The sequence below is a fragment of the Silurus aristotelis genome, assembly GCF_946808225.1.
Source record: "Silurus aristotelis genome assembly, chromosome: 14".
Lineage (NCBI taxonomy): Eukaryota > Metazoa > Chordata > Actinopteri > Siluriformes > Siluridae > Silurus > Silurus aristotelis.
This window is the reverse complement of record NC_139587.1, coordinates 13792123-13809264: the sequence shown is the minus strand read 5'-3', so window position 1 is coordinate 13809264 and position 17142 is coordinate 13792123. Positions and strand designations below refer to the sequence as shown.

Here is a 17142-nt window from a genome sequence, read left to right as displayed (position 1 = left end):
CGAACATTAGCCAACTTGTACAACAGACACCAAACAGAAAGCATTAGTCTTAACTCTCAATAAGTAGCTGAGACAAAATACTGCATAGTGCACTGAATTATTAAGAAATCGATGCTTAATACAAATCACAAAAAAATTATCACAGTAGTTACCAAACACCATTGCACAAATGCCACATGCCGATGGAAAAAAACTGGAAGCATGTTTAGCCCGAGCAGCGATGCTAATGAGCAGCTACGCTAGCGGCTAACCTGGCTATATAACAGGTGCATCAACCACAGTTAAAATACTAATTATATATATTTAACATCCTGTAGCCAAATGATTATCACATAGTAGTCTCCTTTAACAATCTTTACGATTATAGAGGAACAGTGGAGCACCTACAGCTTTACAAACTTTATCCTGCGCTCTAACACGGCATCACCTATAATGCATCAAGAGTGCCACTGCGTCCTGACTGCGCAATTTGTGCACTGCTGCCTATGCTCAGTTTACCTTTGTCTGGAAAGCCACTCGAGATGCTGCGCATGTGCGACTCCCGCTGAACAGAAGAGAATTCACAACAAAAAGACTATAGAAAATATGATTATATCTGTATATACATGAATGAGTATGGCAGATATTAGAAGTACAAATGCTGTTCAATTCCAGTTAAAGTGTTAGTCCAGATTTAATGTGTCATAATAGTGCAAAAAAAAGTTGACTGACGATGGATAGAGAGATCCAGTACTAGATCCTGATATTTTCCAGCACCCTATCCCTTATTTAATTTTGCAACAGTACTGAATACAAATCTAGTATTATGCTGATCTTTCATGAAGGTTGAGAAATATGTTATATATAAGTACATATGTAAGTATATATAAGTACAAAGAGCTTTTCAATAACACAATCAAAGTTTGAGGCCATTTAGGTTCTAATTTCCGGATGGCCTATTTTAAAGTATATGTATGCTCCTCATTTTTTTTCTCTGTAAATATATATATATATTTTTTTAAGTTGTGCTACATTATGCAAAGTGTAGTTAAATGTTGTATGTAGACATTCAGTAGTCCAGTCAAGCTTTGTGGGTTCAGACAGTGATCCATTTTTTTTTACATATTTGTTGATGTTAATTTTAATGTTTAACAGGGAAATGTGGGGAAGTACATATACTAAGACTGAGGCAGATTTTAAATGAGATTAAAGCAATGGTCTGAAATAAGGTCAGACTCTTGACTCCTTTTTTTTATATTTAATTCAAACATTAGCATTAAATCAAGGGTGTGTCCACCACTATGTGTCCTGAATCTGGAAAAGGACTAAAAAGAATCATAGGTCTTCCTGAAAATCAAAATAAATAATAAATTATTTGTTAAAAGAAGTATGTAGGTTTGAAAAAATCCACAAATTCTAAAAATCTGAATAAGGCCCTGGGGTCTAAATAAAAGTTAATGGATTTTACTGACTAGATATCTTTTTGAAATCTACATACATATATTTAAATATATTTGTGTGTGCTGCTAAGATTACTATTATAAATAACTGACACCACCTCCTCTGCCAGCTAGACAGGGTTGGTATACAGTAAATAACTATGCCCAGGATGATTAGCATCATTTAATGCAAAATAATTGTTTGGTTTAATCCATGTCTTTGTTAAACACTATTATAAATGGAATTATTAATAATCAGGAGTTTAATGTAGTGCTTTTGACATAAGAGATCTAAAATTTACCAGTTCAATGTTGCTGACTGTTGCATTCAGTCTTATCAGTAAAATGATAACCAGGCCAGCCTTGCCCTCAAAATTGCTACAGATATGTATAAGGACCACATTGTTTTTGGAACACTGCATGAGACCATAACATGCTGTAAGCTACATCTCCATGCCCCATTGGGATGAGGCCAGAGCATACCACAGCATCACACGTTGTCAATACCCACTCTTTCTCCTGCAGAGGCATGCCAAAAAAAGTCTACAATCTCCTGCATCAGTGACTATAGTTACATCCCACTCAAACCGATTGCGATCAAGACCCAGCCACCACCCTCACTGGACCCAATGCAGTTTACGTATTGTACAAACTGTTCCACAGATGACACCATCACCAAGTTTCGAACCTGGGTCGATAGAGCGAGTAACAGACACTCTAGCAGTCTGCCACAGGGAGGTGTTGGAACATCTCAAGAAGAGTGACCCAAAAATATAACAGGCAGAGTGGGTTTACCAAAACAAGATAATAAACACAAGACAAATACAAATAAGTAATTACAACTTGACAAAGAAATTCAAGAAGACCAGAGGCTTGGGAAAATGGAATAGCCAGGAGACTAGGGAAGAGGACTCAAAGACAGAAGTACCCAGAATCTATAGAAGACAGAGTAAGCCAGGAGACTAGAGAAAATGCGAGAAAAGCAGCAGACAAAGATATCAAACAAAATAGAAAGACACTCAAACAGAACAAACCCACACATCCAGATTAATGCAAATATCAAGACGAATCAACCACAACCAAAATAATGACAAATATAATAAACTAACAAAGACTAAGGCAAAAAGGGGCAACTTTAGTAGACAACACTAACAAAGAGCAGGTGGGAAACATTAAACAGTTAGGGGCTAGGGAGTAGGTGATAAGGGCCCAGTAGTGGCATCTGGTGGCCAAAGTAAAAACTAACCCAAAAAATGTCCAGACCCTGACACATCTCTTTAAAAGACATTTACACCACACTTTGCACTCGCAAGCCAACCGTATTGGGGACGACTCCACACATTTCTAACACACACTCTTCACCCTCCTACCATTAGGAAAGAGGTACCAAAGCATTCAGGCCAGACTCACAACCAGACTGTGTAACAGTTTTCTCCCTCAAGCCATCAGGCTTCTAAACCCACAGAACTGAACACCACACACAGTCACTTAACTGTGTCTTAAGCCAAGAACCACTTAGAAGGAACTTCAAAGAGACTTGGAGGCTACAAGTATAGTTGGTATGGACAAAACAATCGGCTCCACTGCCACGACTTCCAAGCCCGCTCACCCTAGAAGGCTTCATTTTTAAAGAAAAACCATGATAAAGTTCTAAATGTTGTGTAGCAAACACAAGCAAGTTTAATTAAGCTTAAACATGCCCGTCTCAATGCTGCCTCCAAGTCTTCCTGGAGCTCTTTCCAAGTGGCTCTTGGCTCTTGGGCTACTCTTCTGACTAATCTTCTGGGCTACCTATCAAAAATCTTTCAAGGAGCTCCTGTAAATGGCCAGTTGATGGTGGATTGATGCTTCTTCAAATTGGATATAATAAGGTTTTTGCTATGTAAACACTATCAGAAGCCCTGAGCTACATTTACAACCTAAATTCTCCTATTTGTTCCATGAAATTGTATTAATTCATTCCCAACAGTTTATTCTCTTCATTTCGTAGCGTTTCTCTTGGCTGCACTGCTTCCTTTTCTTTAACCAATCAGATTTTATATTTGCCTCACAGGGCCAGCTAGCTGGCTCAGAGTAGCATCAGCATTTTTCCATCCTCTGATTGGTTGGTCATAGGTAAACTGTTACAGCCATGTTTGACTGGCAATACACATGTGTTAATACATCTAAGTTAGACATTTTAAACCTATGCAGGAAGAGAAATTGATTTGGTCGCAGACATACTTAAAAATACATTTTCAAGAAAAGCTAGACATCATGAGGAGAGGTCGGCCAACCATGAGCTTGTATCAGCCCAGGAAAGTGTTTGCTCTCCACTTCCAGACCAGTGAATACAAGCTGTACCACTGGCTTACAGCCTCTGAGGAGCGGTGCAAATTATGAGTATGCATCTCTGGTGAGTAGGTTGTATTTTATTTACTTTTTAATGTTTTTGTCATGTTATTAGACAAATATTAATTCTGAACTGCTCCAGATCCAAGATGGCGCCGGTGAGGTCAGCTGCCGTCACGACTGCTCCGGCTACGTTTTCTCTTTTTTTGTTTATTTTATACTTTTATTTAATTACAATTCCATCTACACAAGATGGACATCATAAGATATGATAAAGACACTCTTATATTTATTGGTGTACAATGCACTCACCTTTCGCCGTTTTTAAACCCAGACCCATGCTGGCCGAGCGAGATCCTGAGGAAGAACAAAGTACGCAACCCGTACCGGCGGACGCAAGGGAAACGAGCCGGCGTCAGAAACAGGCTGAGGGCACGTGCACCCCGCGCTCCCTTAACTAGTATCCTGTTAGCCAACATCCAGTCACTGAAAAACAAGCTTGACAACCTCAGGGCAAGGGTCAAGTTCCAGAGGGATATTCGGGACTGCAACCTTTTCTGCCTTACCGAGACATGGCTGAACCCAGCCGTACCGGACCACGCCATCCAGCTGGATGAGTTTTTCTCGGTTTACCGCATGGACAGAACACTGGAGTCGGGGAAGTTAAGAGGAGGTGGAGTGTGATGGTGAACAACCACTGGTGTGACAGCACGAGCATCGTTCCTCTTTCACGCTCCTGCACACCAAATCTGGAACTACTGACCATCAAATGTCGGCCCTTCTATCTACCTCGGGATTTTAGCTCGGTCATAGTCAGTGCCGTTTATATTCCTCAAGTGGACACAGACACTGCAGTATGGGATTTACATGAGACACTAGCTCTTCACCAAACACAGCATTGGGACGCTGCGCTCATTGTGGTAGGAGTTTCAACAGTGCCAACCTCAAGCGCGCACTACCAAACTTTCATCAGCACATCACCTGCCCCACCAGGGGGGAAAGGACACTGGACCACTGTTACACAACATTCAAGAACAGCTACAAGGCACAGTCACGTCCACCGTTTGGGAAATCAAACCATGCCGCCATCTTCCTCATGCCTGTTTACAAACAAAGGCTGAAACAGTAAGCTCCGGTTCAGAGGAAGGTTGTGCTCTGGACTGACCAATCAGTGGCCGCTCTGCAGGACGCTTTGGATGACGCAGACTGGGACATGTTCAGGCGCAGCTTTGATGACGTCGACATGTTTATCGGAAGCGGTTATTAGATTCTTTGGGAAACTAGCCGATGATACGTTGCAAAATAAACACTATCAGAACGTTTCCCAACCAGAAGCTGTGGGTGGATAAAACCATCCGAGACGCTCTGAGATCCCGTTTCGCTGCCTACAACACGGGGCTCGCTATCGGGGACATGGATGAGTACAAGGCTGCATCTTACAGTGTTCGCAGAGCGGTGAAGGATGCAAAGCGGTGCTATGGGAGGAAACTAGAATCACAGTTCCAACATGGTGGCTCTAGGAGCCTGTGGCAGGGACTAAGAACAATCACGGACTATACAACACCATCTTTTAGAATGGTGAATGCGGACGCTTCTCTGGCAGACGAGCTAAACACCTTTTACGCTCGTTTCGAGGCTAGCGGCACAACCAGTGTGCACGCCGAGAGAGCCGGAGAGGTAAACACGTTCACCATCTCGGAGCATGACATGAGGAGGGCATTCAAGAGAGTGAATATCAGGAAGGCAGAAGGACCAGATGGCATTCGGCCTGCGCTGACCAGCTAGCACTGGTGTTCACTGATATATTCAACCTCTCACTGGAATAGTCTGTTGTCCCCTCATGTTTCAAACAGTCCACCATTGTTTCTGTCCCGATGAAACCCCAGCCCGCCTGCCTTTACGACTATCGCCCTGTAGCCTTGACCTCATTAGTGATGAAGTGCTTTGAGAGAGTGGTCAGAGACTTCATCACCTGGACCAAAGAAATGGGAATTATACAAAGATGCTGTTTGTGGACTACATTTCAGCATTTAACACCGTAATTCCCCCCACACTCACCTCTAAGTTGGAGGTCCTGGGACTCCTGCAGCTGTGCCATGGATCTCTAACTTCCTGACAGACAGACCACAAGCCGTACGGGTGGGAAAACACACCTCATCCACCCTCACCCTTCGCACTGGAGCTCCCCAGGGTTGTGTTCTGAGCCCCCTGCTGTACTCACTCTACACATATGACTGTGTGGCCACTTCCAACTCCACCACTACCATCAAATTTGCTGACGACACCGGTGTGGTGTGCCTGATCTCCAACAACAACAACGAGACGGCCTACCTACAGGAGGTTAAAAACCTGGAGAGATGGTGCCAGGAGAACAACCTTCTCCTGAACGTCAGCAAGACTAAGGAGTTGATTGTGGACTTCAGCACGAAGCAGGAGCGGTCATACCAACCACTAAACATCAGCGGGATCCCAGTGGAGAGAGTGGACAGTTTCCGGTACCTAGGTGTTCACATCACACAGGACCTGTCTTGGTCCTGTCACACCAACACCCTGGTGATGAAGGCCCTTTAAACTCTGGGCTCGCACAGCACAGTGCACTTTATATTTTATACCACACAATACCGCACACGGACAATTTACACCACACTATTCCGCACACGGACATTTTATGGACACTTCACACCACATCATACCGCACACGGACACTTTATGGACACTTTACACCACACCATACCGCACACGGACACTTTATGGACACTTTACACCACACCATACTGCACACGGACACTTTATGGACACTTTACACCACATTATTTGATTTGATTTGAGATGATGTAGGTGCACAGTTGCCATGGAAGAGTAGAGGTTAGGAGTTGTCTTAACTGGGTTTCTTGCTTTAGTAAAATGGTATTCACCCTCCATATGCGAAATGCCTCTCTCTCTATTATGTCACGCGTTGTTATATTGCATTTTTGTATAGTATCGATGGCTTCTTTAATTGCGACATGATAGTGGTGGTGGTATCAAAAGGTGGATTAAGTCCCTGAGAACTGCCATGCAACTTCATGAGGCTAGACCCCGAGAACTGCCATGCAAAAAAACAATAAACTTTTTAAACTGAGGAGAGGATCTCTTTAATCTGAGGAGAGAAAGACATTTGTTCAGCTGCCCTCTTACCCATCCTTGAGCTCCCCCCTCGTTTCCTCCTGGGGATATAGTCAGGTCATGGAAAGGTGACTTAGAAGTTTCCGGAATTCAAACTACTATACTTGCATACTGTAATAATTACATTTAAGGAATGTATAAATGTTACCTTTACATGTTTGATATCATTGTAAAGGTCTCAGCACGATTGAAATTATGATCTCGGTCCCATATCAGTAGAACAGACCAAAAATAAAGATCTTAAGATGGGGAAAATTCTGTCCTACTGATGCAAGGGTTTTCCCGGAGAAGATCTTCATCAGGTGTTGGTTTTTTCCCTAGGTGGTATTTGGTTTTAGGTCACCCCTTGTCCCAAATAAGGGTTTGCAAAGCTTTTATTACTTTGCATTTACAAGTGTTTATGATGGTTTGGGTATTGGTATTGGCAAAACACTCAGGAAAGCATTTTGTAGTTTGAACTTCCAACACACTCTCTATTGTCTCTATTGAAAGGTACAGTGACTTTTTAACAATTATTTTGTAAACTGCATTGATAAAATATTTGGTTTTATGCTGATAATGTTGTGTAACTTTCTTTTATTATTTGTTTTAGATTTGACATTTGTTTATTGATTATTGCCTGTAAAATTCTTGATAAAATTTCCTGAAATCATTTATGTCTAGTATGTAGTCTGGTGTTCCTGCAAATCTATGACCAAGATAGTACAAACAGAAGGCTCAAGAATGGATGAAGCATAGAACAGAGCATCTGGACCTTCTGATTTCTGACTATCACTGACTTAGAAAGTTATAACAGACTAAATTGACTATTCTTTATGCATGAGCAAGCATTGAGTGGTCTACTTAGTGAATATTAGTTTACAGTTATATCCTCTGACTATCCTCTGATCCTCGGACTGGCCAATTTTCCTCCGTGAGCAGGTATGGTTAGCCAAGTACAAGGCTCTAAGCGGCTCCTGGTCCATAATGAATAATTAATCGAAAGGACGGAATGATTAGAATAATCTTAATCTAAAAGAAAATGGAAGAAGAAATACAAACAATAGAGTGATCAGCTTGAAACTGGAGTCTGATTAGAGGTAAAAAATTTGATTCATGTAACAAATTACAATTCATTTTAGTATTCTGGACAGCACAAGAAAGGCTAGCTCCCAGCATACTTCACCCTTGCCAGTGAATTCCATGGTTGGGGCCATTGGGTGGGTTACTTTACAGCCAAATGACACACAATACATTATGGCAAAACATTTCCCATTTAGTTTCATCTATTTAAATGACATTGTGCTAGAAGTCTTGTGGTTTATTAAGATGCAACTTTGCAAACCTAAGCTATGATGCCATGTTTTTTTTTTTTTTTTTTAAGAGGCTTTGACAACTCTTCCAAACAAATCATACATGTTCAGTATTCTTTAAATTTTAATAAGGTTTTAATGAGTTAACTGAGGCCTGTCTAAGATGTAGCTCTTATTATCTTATTTTGCAATTTCTGCAGCACTGCAGTCTGACTGAATGATTATTTTTTATTGTTTGTAAGATTTGCAAGATTGATGTTCAGCAACAATTGGTTCTATAAGATTTTTGCTGATGTCTAATTCTGTTGCTGATGTTTACACTTGCTGATAATAAATTAATCAATGGGCATTTACTTAGCAGTCTTTTATCAATTTTGAGAAACATACATTTTCTATTGTTTCTATGCAACAATCTAGGTAAAAGGCAAAAACACACATAGATTGGACAGTGAATGACTGGAGGAAAGTTCTGTGGATGGATGATAAATTGACTTTTGTTATCTAACAGAATGTTAGAACTTATGTAAGAGGGAGAACAAGAGAGAAGATGTTACCAGACTGCCTCACCCTCAGAGTCAAACATGAAGCTTAATGGTTTTAGGGTGGGGAAATTTGTAGACTTCCGGTTGAAAGGCATACTGAACCAACATAGCTACCATTCCATACTACTGCACCATGCAGTGATATCTGCATGTTTTTTTCTTTTTGAGTTCTTATAACCCAGAATTTACACATTGCTGCAGAGACTATCCCCACAAAGACAGCTTAAAGTAAACCATAAGATTCATGTGCTTGGTACCCCATTCAAACCATTAAGGTTTTGTAAATTTTGATGCATTTCATAAAACATTATTATAACAATTTTTAACTGCTTATTGAAACATTTTCAATGGGGATTTTTATTTTTGGTTTAAATTACGTTTTGAAATGATTCTTTAAAAAAACAATACTTGAATTAAAAGGAAAAAAGGCAATATATGTTGCAGTAGAAAATAAAGAGATTGGAAGTAATAAAGTACAAACACTTTATAACTGTACTTAAGTAGAATGTTCTTACTATTATTTATTTTTCGGGCAACATTTTTCTGTCACTCATTACATTTTTATACAAATTTCTGTACTTTCTACATTTTCAAATCAGGCTCGTTACTATAGTTTTAATCTATTTTGTGATATTTTTTCTTCTCATTGCGTGCCATTTTCAGCCAATCAACCTATTTCTTGTGAAGATACAAAATTTGTAAAAAAGGAAAAAAAAAAGAAGTATTGGCTAACGTGGATGTAAAAGAGGTAGTCAGCGGTGTAAACATGACTGAAACAGAGACATTGCTGATCACATGATAATTTTTTCTCTGCTTGTAAAATTTTAATTTAATAACAAAATTAGATTTTGTTTTTGTATTAATATATTAATATGATAGGGGGGGAGTGGTGGCTCCAGCGGTTAAGGCGCTGGGTTGCCGATCGGAAGGTCTGGGGTTCAAGCCCCTCTATGCTCCGGGGGTCCCTTACGAGGAAAATATCAAGGTCCGTGACGTCGGAGTGACGTGGGGCCTCCTTCCCGTGGGCTCACAACCTGCAGGAGGGACCGTAAGGGACGGTGCTGTGAGGATTGGGCAGCAGTCGAAGGCGGGGGCCTGCTTAGACTGCTGCCCCCGCGACCCGAATTACGGAAAAGCGGGAGAAAATGAATGAATGATATTAATATGATGTGAGGTCCAGTTGCCAACATGACACTAAAACAGGTAGTACTAATGGATACTTTTTACTTAAGTACATGTCAGAGCCCAAACTTCTTTACTTTAACTTAAGTAAAAAAGTAGTCTTTATAGACTTTAACTTTTACTAGAGTTTTTTTTTTTAAAGATGAGTTTCTGTACTTCTACTTGAGTAAAGAATGTGTACATTTGCCATCTTTGTGAATGAGTTTTTGTTCATAATGGAGAAGATTGTGTATTAGTGCATGTTGTTCAACAATTCAGCTCTGTTTCCATTTCATTTATTGTGCAGTGGATGTACAGCTCGCGCTCTCTCTCTCTCTCTCTCTCTCTCTCTCTCTCTTTCTCTCTCTCACACACACACACACACACACACACACCCGCCCTTTTGAGTTAGTGCGCATGCTCAGTACGCCTCTAGTTCCTCTACTTCTCTCTATAATGGCTGCGGGATGGAACGAATAGAATCGAGGTCTTCGTGGCTCTACTCGCTATGGGTGTCGCTTTTCTGAGTCCGCTATGCGCTATACTACCCTTAAAGCATGGCTGACATTCGACCGGATAAATGTCGCGAATCGTAGCCTAGGGGAGTTGCAGTAGTCATTGATTCTGTAAGTGGACTTTTTTTTGGCTTCTGAAAAAACGGTTGATTCAGCAGGGACTAGCAATGCTCCCATGTTTAGCTTTGTTAGACGACTAGGTTACTAGAGTTCATTTGAGCATCTATATATACCGTTATAATTGCAGTATAGTCTGAACGTAATCAGACCACTATATTGCAATTTTGCTTGTGCTTAATATGGTTTTGTATTTACAGAGTGTTATTCTATTGTCAGTATTACTTACGTGTAGATCCTCATTCTTTAAGCTAAGTCTAAGCTTTAAACGCCAACACAGGAGGCGCACTGGTTTGTCTTTCCTTCCTTTTAACACTAAATGTGTTCAGCATATTCATATATTATATATTGTTACAGCACATAATATATATAGCTGTAATGTGTGTATATATAACATATATAGCTGTAATGCACACTATGTTCATAAGAAATACTGCAACAGGCGTATGCTGCTTCAGATGCCCATATATTTAGACAGTTGCACCTCATGAATTTTTAATGAGCTCGAGGTTACTGGAGTTCATTGGCATTTTGTAGCTATGAAGCCCAAGGCAGCAGGTACTGTAAAGAGCAATAATACTCTGCTAAATCCTCAGAGTTAAAGCTCTACAGTGTGGCATTAACACTAGCCATGTTGATTTAACATTTTCAGTGCTCTTATCAACCTGGATGGACACAACTGATGACGGAAGGTTCTAACACTTTCGGTGTTAAGACTTATTGCACTTTTGCAGCATTCTACAGCGTGATGGTGCATTGTGTTAACTACAATTTTATAATGTTAACCAGCTATACAAACCTTGAAAAACCTGGAAGGGCAGTGGTTGAGAGGCTGTAGTAGAGATGGAGAGGCTGAGATTTTAAATCCCAGCAAATGCACACTGCTGGAGCCTTGATCAAGGCCATTTATTCTTGCTTTCTAGTGGTGTAGTACTCTGGCCCTGACAGCAGGCTCTTTTTGAATGACAGTATATTATCATTAGGGCTGTAACAAACAATTATGTTGATAATTGATGAACCGTACAATTATATTTTCCAGATTAATTGTATAAGAAAAACTATACATTTTTACATGAGATGTTTTGCTTATTATAGCTACATAAAAACCTTTATTGTGACCCCTTATAAAGCTTATATTGGCTGCTTGTTGAGGAGTGCATTGGGGAATGTCTCCTTGATTTCTCCAAATTTACTCATGCTCGGTTGTTACTTTCTGTAAAAAAACAAACAAACAAAAAACAGCATTTGAGTATGCAAGGTGAAGCAATTTGTGTAAATCAACATTTGTATTGTTTTTAAAGATAATTGCAGATGGCAAGTTGATGACAATGCTTAAAAAAACAATATAAAATATCATACGACATTGTTTTGACAATTTGTTTCATACAAATTGCACAGACAATTTTGTTCATTTGTGAATATATATATATATATATATATATGAGAGAGAGAGAGCTAGATTATATAATCAATTACATTTTGTTTAATAATTAAATGATCTCTAAGTAAGCAGTAAATAATGTTTGAAAACATAAGTTAACTGTTGTAGTACATAAGCTGTAAAAGGGAATGGAATGGAGAAATGCAGCAAGCTAACAGGCTTGATAAAAAAAAAAAAAAAGGAAAAATATGCATCGGTGTACAAATGCTGAATCATTTGCTGAAAACCCCAATAGTGAATAAAAAAGTAATCGTTAACTGCTGATGTTATTTTCCGCGTTCATATTTATTTCGTTTTAATTAGATCCATCACTATGTTGAGAGCAAGGTGATTGTGCAACCTGATGCCATCGAGTCAAGGCAGAACAGATCCGGTGCGACTGTCCTGAAATTAGCAAACAAACACTTTTCATAATAGCACTTTATTAAACTATTCATTTTCACATGATGAGGATATACAGTTTTTGCTTACTGTGCTGATGTTTTGCCTTCATCCATTACACCAGTGTGTGTTCTTTTCATGTGCTTATGCATCACTGTGGTACTTCCATCCCACACAAGTACCGCTTTTGCATAACTTGCAGGTTACAGTCTTCTTTGTTGCGTTTAATATAAAATGCTCCCATGCCTTGAATAACTTGGGATGCAAACTTTTCTTTCTGCTGCCATTTCTCACACGGCTGTTATCTTGCTGTCACACTTACCCGTAACTTGAGCAGCCCAACTAATCGATAACGGCATCCGTTGACGACAAATTTCATTATTGATTTGTTATTGCAGCCCTAATCATTATTATAGTGTAAACAATTCTTTTATTCTTTACTTATCCTTACCCCAATTCTTAACCCACCCTAATTTTTTTTAATTCCAGATTTATTATATAGGATATACTATATAATAATATCTACTAATAATCTTTATATCTGTAAGATGTATATGTAATGTAAAAAAAAAAAGAATATTTCCTGTACTGATTTACCTGTTTTGTAAGAAGTGCTGTGCCACACATACAGTAGTTGTTGTGACTTATGCAGACATAAGGCAGAGGGCTTGGACACATGACTGTGTGTGAATGCAGAAGCAGTGGCAACGGAGTCACTAAATTAAATGTCAGAGCTGTCCACTGGGTTTCAGATTGTAATATGTTAAGTAATTTGTTTTGCCCCATTTCATATAAAAAACACTAAGTTTACATTATCAATGATTTGTTAATGTAAAAGATCCAGATATCAGACCTTTTAGGATGTTTGAAGGTTGCATGCTAGATGGTAAGGAAAAACATTTTCTTATATAGGAGGTGGTATCAAAATGTTTTGAGACTTGCTCTGTTTACAAGAAAGTCCTTTATTTATCCACATTTACACACTAATACCTTAGAAATAGTCCCACTGCACAGCAATACAGCATTCCTAGCTTTTCTGCCAATTCTGAAATGGGTCTTCTTTTGAAAGCATGTTAAGCACCTTCTGCGATTCGTGCTGGATCTCCTCAGTGGTGTCATAAAGGCAACTTTTGAGCTGGATATTCATCTTTGGGAAGAGGGTGAAGTCCTCTGGAGCCAAATTTGGCGAATAAGGTGGGTGTGGATGTGAGTTTTCGGCAGGAAACTCCTGATGTGGCACAGTGCTTATAGAGGTCCGTGCTTCCTGTGACTGTGCATGCAACTTTTTTGATACCCCCTTTCGTGTGTGTGTGTGTGTGTGTGTGTGTGTGTGTGTGTGTGTGTGTGTGTGTGTGTGTGTGTGTGTGTGTGTGTGTATATATATATATATATATATATATATATATATATATATATATATATATATATATCTCGAACATGAAATTTGTTAACAAATGCCATTATCGAATAGTTGGGCTGCTCAAGTTACGGGTTAGCATGACGGTAAGATAGCACAGCTGCTTGCGAAATGGAGGAGAGTACATAATAATATTTGGCAAAAGTACGGCAACAGTTAACTTCTCAGTTTTCAAACGTGATTTACTGAGGCTTTACTGCGTTCAAATGCATGTTTTCAATGTTTGTATATTTAACTTAGACATATATAATTTATTTATTAATTGAAATAAAAATTATTATATATTCTAGATCAGCGGTCCCCAAACTTTCTTGCACTACGGACCGGTTTAATGTCAGACCGTATTTTCACGGACAGGCATTTAAGGTGTGGCGGATAAATACAACAAAATAAAATTATACGACCAGCATAAAAACTGGTATTTTCTAAATATAATAATAAACTTGAATCCACTGTGGTGTGTGTTTTTATTATTTATTTTTTCCCCTATTTTGCTAGCTTGGGGGTTTGAATTTAGCAGTAATGTATTGTGTTAGCGTCCGGAGCAGCCCCTTTAAGAAGGAAGAAGGTAGTGGATGGAGGTAAAACATGTGACCGAGTATCATGACATGCATCAAGAGTGAGTCATAGACAGATGTGGCGGAGAGAAGCTGGTAATTTTCCAAAATAAAACAATCAGAATGAGATAATAAATAAAACAGAAATAATGTAAGTTATGTATTCTTTCTGTGCGGCCTGGTACCAATTGATCCAGAGACCGGTCTGCGGCCAGGGGGTTGGGGACCACTGTTCTAGATGCTTATATCTTCACAACTGAACAAAATGAATTTTTTCAACGAAAATTGTCAAAACAATGTTGTATTATATTTTATATTGATTTTTAAGCATGTTTGTCAACTGCATTTATCATTTAAAAACAATATAAATGTTGATTTACACAAATTGGCTTGCCTTGCATACTCAATTTATTTTAAATATGTTATATAAAATGTAATCTGCCAATTAAATGCACTAGATGAGTTTAGTTTTCACAAATATCCTTGTATGCAATTTTAGAAATAAAATGTAAAATGTTCTAAAAGGGAAACAAATTACTTGTTCAATTTAAGAGACCGGTCTTATTTTATCTTGTGTATTAAGTATTGCTCTTTAATAGTAATTTTTTAAAAAGTACTTCTTACGAGATTAATCGATGGAATAATCAGTAGAATACTCGATTACTAAAATAATCGATTTCTACAGCCCTTATGTTTTTCGTGTACTTTAATTGTTGAGCTATACAAGTGCAGTATTTTCGGTGACGGATACTGGAAAATATCAAATTCTGAAATATTATTAAAAAAATTTTTTTTTATTTATTACTAGCTTAAATAAAAAAAGAGGTTTCTCTTTCCACCCTGACTGTGAATCAAGCAAACCTTATATTTGAGGACTTCTGCCTTACATTCATATATTATAAAAGTTATTGTATGTGCTAGTTCTAAACACCAGTTGATAAATATTCATTATATCCTGATTCTTTTATGGGAACAACTTTTTCCAACACAGCTTAATCACTGTTCTCAGTTATTCATGGTTTCAGATGGTGATTATGATCACTCGTTGTTTTTCACATAGCAGCAGCACATTGGTGCATTGTTGTTTAAAGTAATTTGATTCTCTTCCTGGAACACGATTTCACTGATGGGTTGTGAACACAATTTTTTCCCAGCCTTTCTCTGTCCAGTGGCTGAAGGACATGACTATAATCATGACTGTAAATCTAGATTTTTCTTTAGCTAAGCGTCATCAGCATTATCACCACATGAAATAACGCTATGTATTAACAACAGTTTGTGACCCTGGAACAGAGGATAAAAATATTCATGTGCTTTTAATGACTTATTATTGAATGACTTCTATAATCACAGAATTGTATAGTTAAAATAACAGTTGACATGGTATGGATTATTAAATAGAAAAGGGTCCGGGTGACGTCTGTTTTTACAGGTGCGTTGCTCAGTCTTGTTTTATTCCTTTTCCTTGAATTGTGTTTAAAAACGATTTTTTTTTCTTCTGAAACTACTTTGAGTTTATTCACTAAATATGTTGTTCTCCCTGCTGTGAAGAGTGTACCTAAGAATGATGATGAAAAAATGGTGGTATAGCACTATAATCTCCTGGTGCCTGTTAAATCTTTTAATGCTGGACCACCTGATGGCTTCATAAAACTTGAAACAAACTTTTATAATCCATGTGTAATCTGAAATCATATTTGATGGAAATGGCAGAGAAAGCGGTACAGCTGGTTTTGATGTTTGTAAACTGGGTAATTCTGTAAACTGCAACATTTTGTCAGATTGGTAAATCTGAGCATTAAGATGCATAGTCTCTGCGAATAATTGTATTTTTTTTAATTTTTTTTTTTATTACCTATTAGGGTGGAGAGACTTGTTTGAAGTATTAGCAACTTCATTTCTTTAGTTACCTTTTTCTATGTTTTTTGAAATATTAGTGCGACAGAAGTCATAAAGTGATGTGATCAGTATCAGACGGTATTTTGTTTATTGTAAAGCTTGAACCACAAGTACTGACTCCAACATTTGGTCACCAGTCATCTTTGTTTTGTGGGTCAGACTGTAAAAGGTTGCTAATTCTTATTAATAAAACTCTATGTTGATGTGAAAGTTTGACACCGTAGGAATGGCAAAGTACATCAAATATAACCAAGACAAAAAACTAAGGCAGCAAGGGTTAATATAAAATGCACAAATTCAAAAATAAATTCAGAATACCACCATGGGGGTGTTAATTAGTTATAGCATTTTTATTTTTTATTTTTTTATTTTTTTGTGCTTATGTATGGTATGTCAGTATTAAGAATTTAAAATGTGTTTAATTCTTGTCCAGGTTTTGGTGTGTCGCTTCTTGCGAATTTTGTTATAACTGTGAACCCTTCTTGCCTAGTTAGACCTGAGTGATGTATGTATCTGGTGGGTCTAACTTCATTTAATACTTATTAGGTTTAAGCAATGTTTCTTTGAAATGTTGTAGATTAAAAATCCTGATCATCAATATACTGCCCGTCCAAAACAAAATGTAAACACTAATATTCCATTGGGCTTCCAATTAGCTTTGATTATGCCATTCGCCATAGAATCATTTCGATAAGCTTGTCACAACATTTATTCTTGTCCAGAGTTGCAGTCATTTTTTTACCAAGATCTTGTATCGATGATGGGAGAGTCGGACCTCCAGGACATCATAAAGATTCCTTAATGCGGTTAAGGTTGGGACCTTGTGGTGGCCAAACCATGTGTGAAAATTATGCTCCCTGAACCACTCTTTCACAATTTGAGCCTGATGAATCCTGGCATTGTCAT

The 17142-nt window shown here is 38.3% G+C and overlaps 1 protein-coding gene across 3 annotated transcripts in view; it reads left to right on the top strand.

Moving 5' to 3' along the window:
• Window positions 1-10328: 10328 nt before the first annotated feature.
• Window positions 10329-17142, top strand: part of rnf145a (ring finger protein 145a) — a 43663-nt gene continuing 36849 nt past the window's right edge. For 2 of the 3 annotated variants that reach the window (XM_083560306.1, XM_083560304.1), the window contains exon 1: window positions 10329-10535. The gene's annotated coding sequence lies outside the window, so the exon portion shown is untranslated. Of the gene's footprint in view, window positions 10540-17142 lie in introns of all 3 variants that reach the window. The other variant, XM_083560305.1, reaches the window with a different exon arrangement.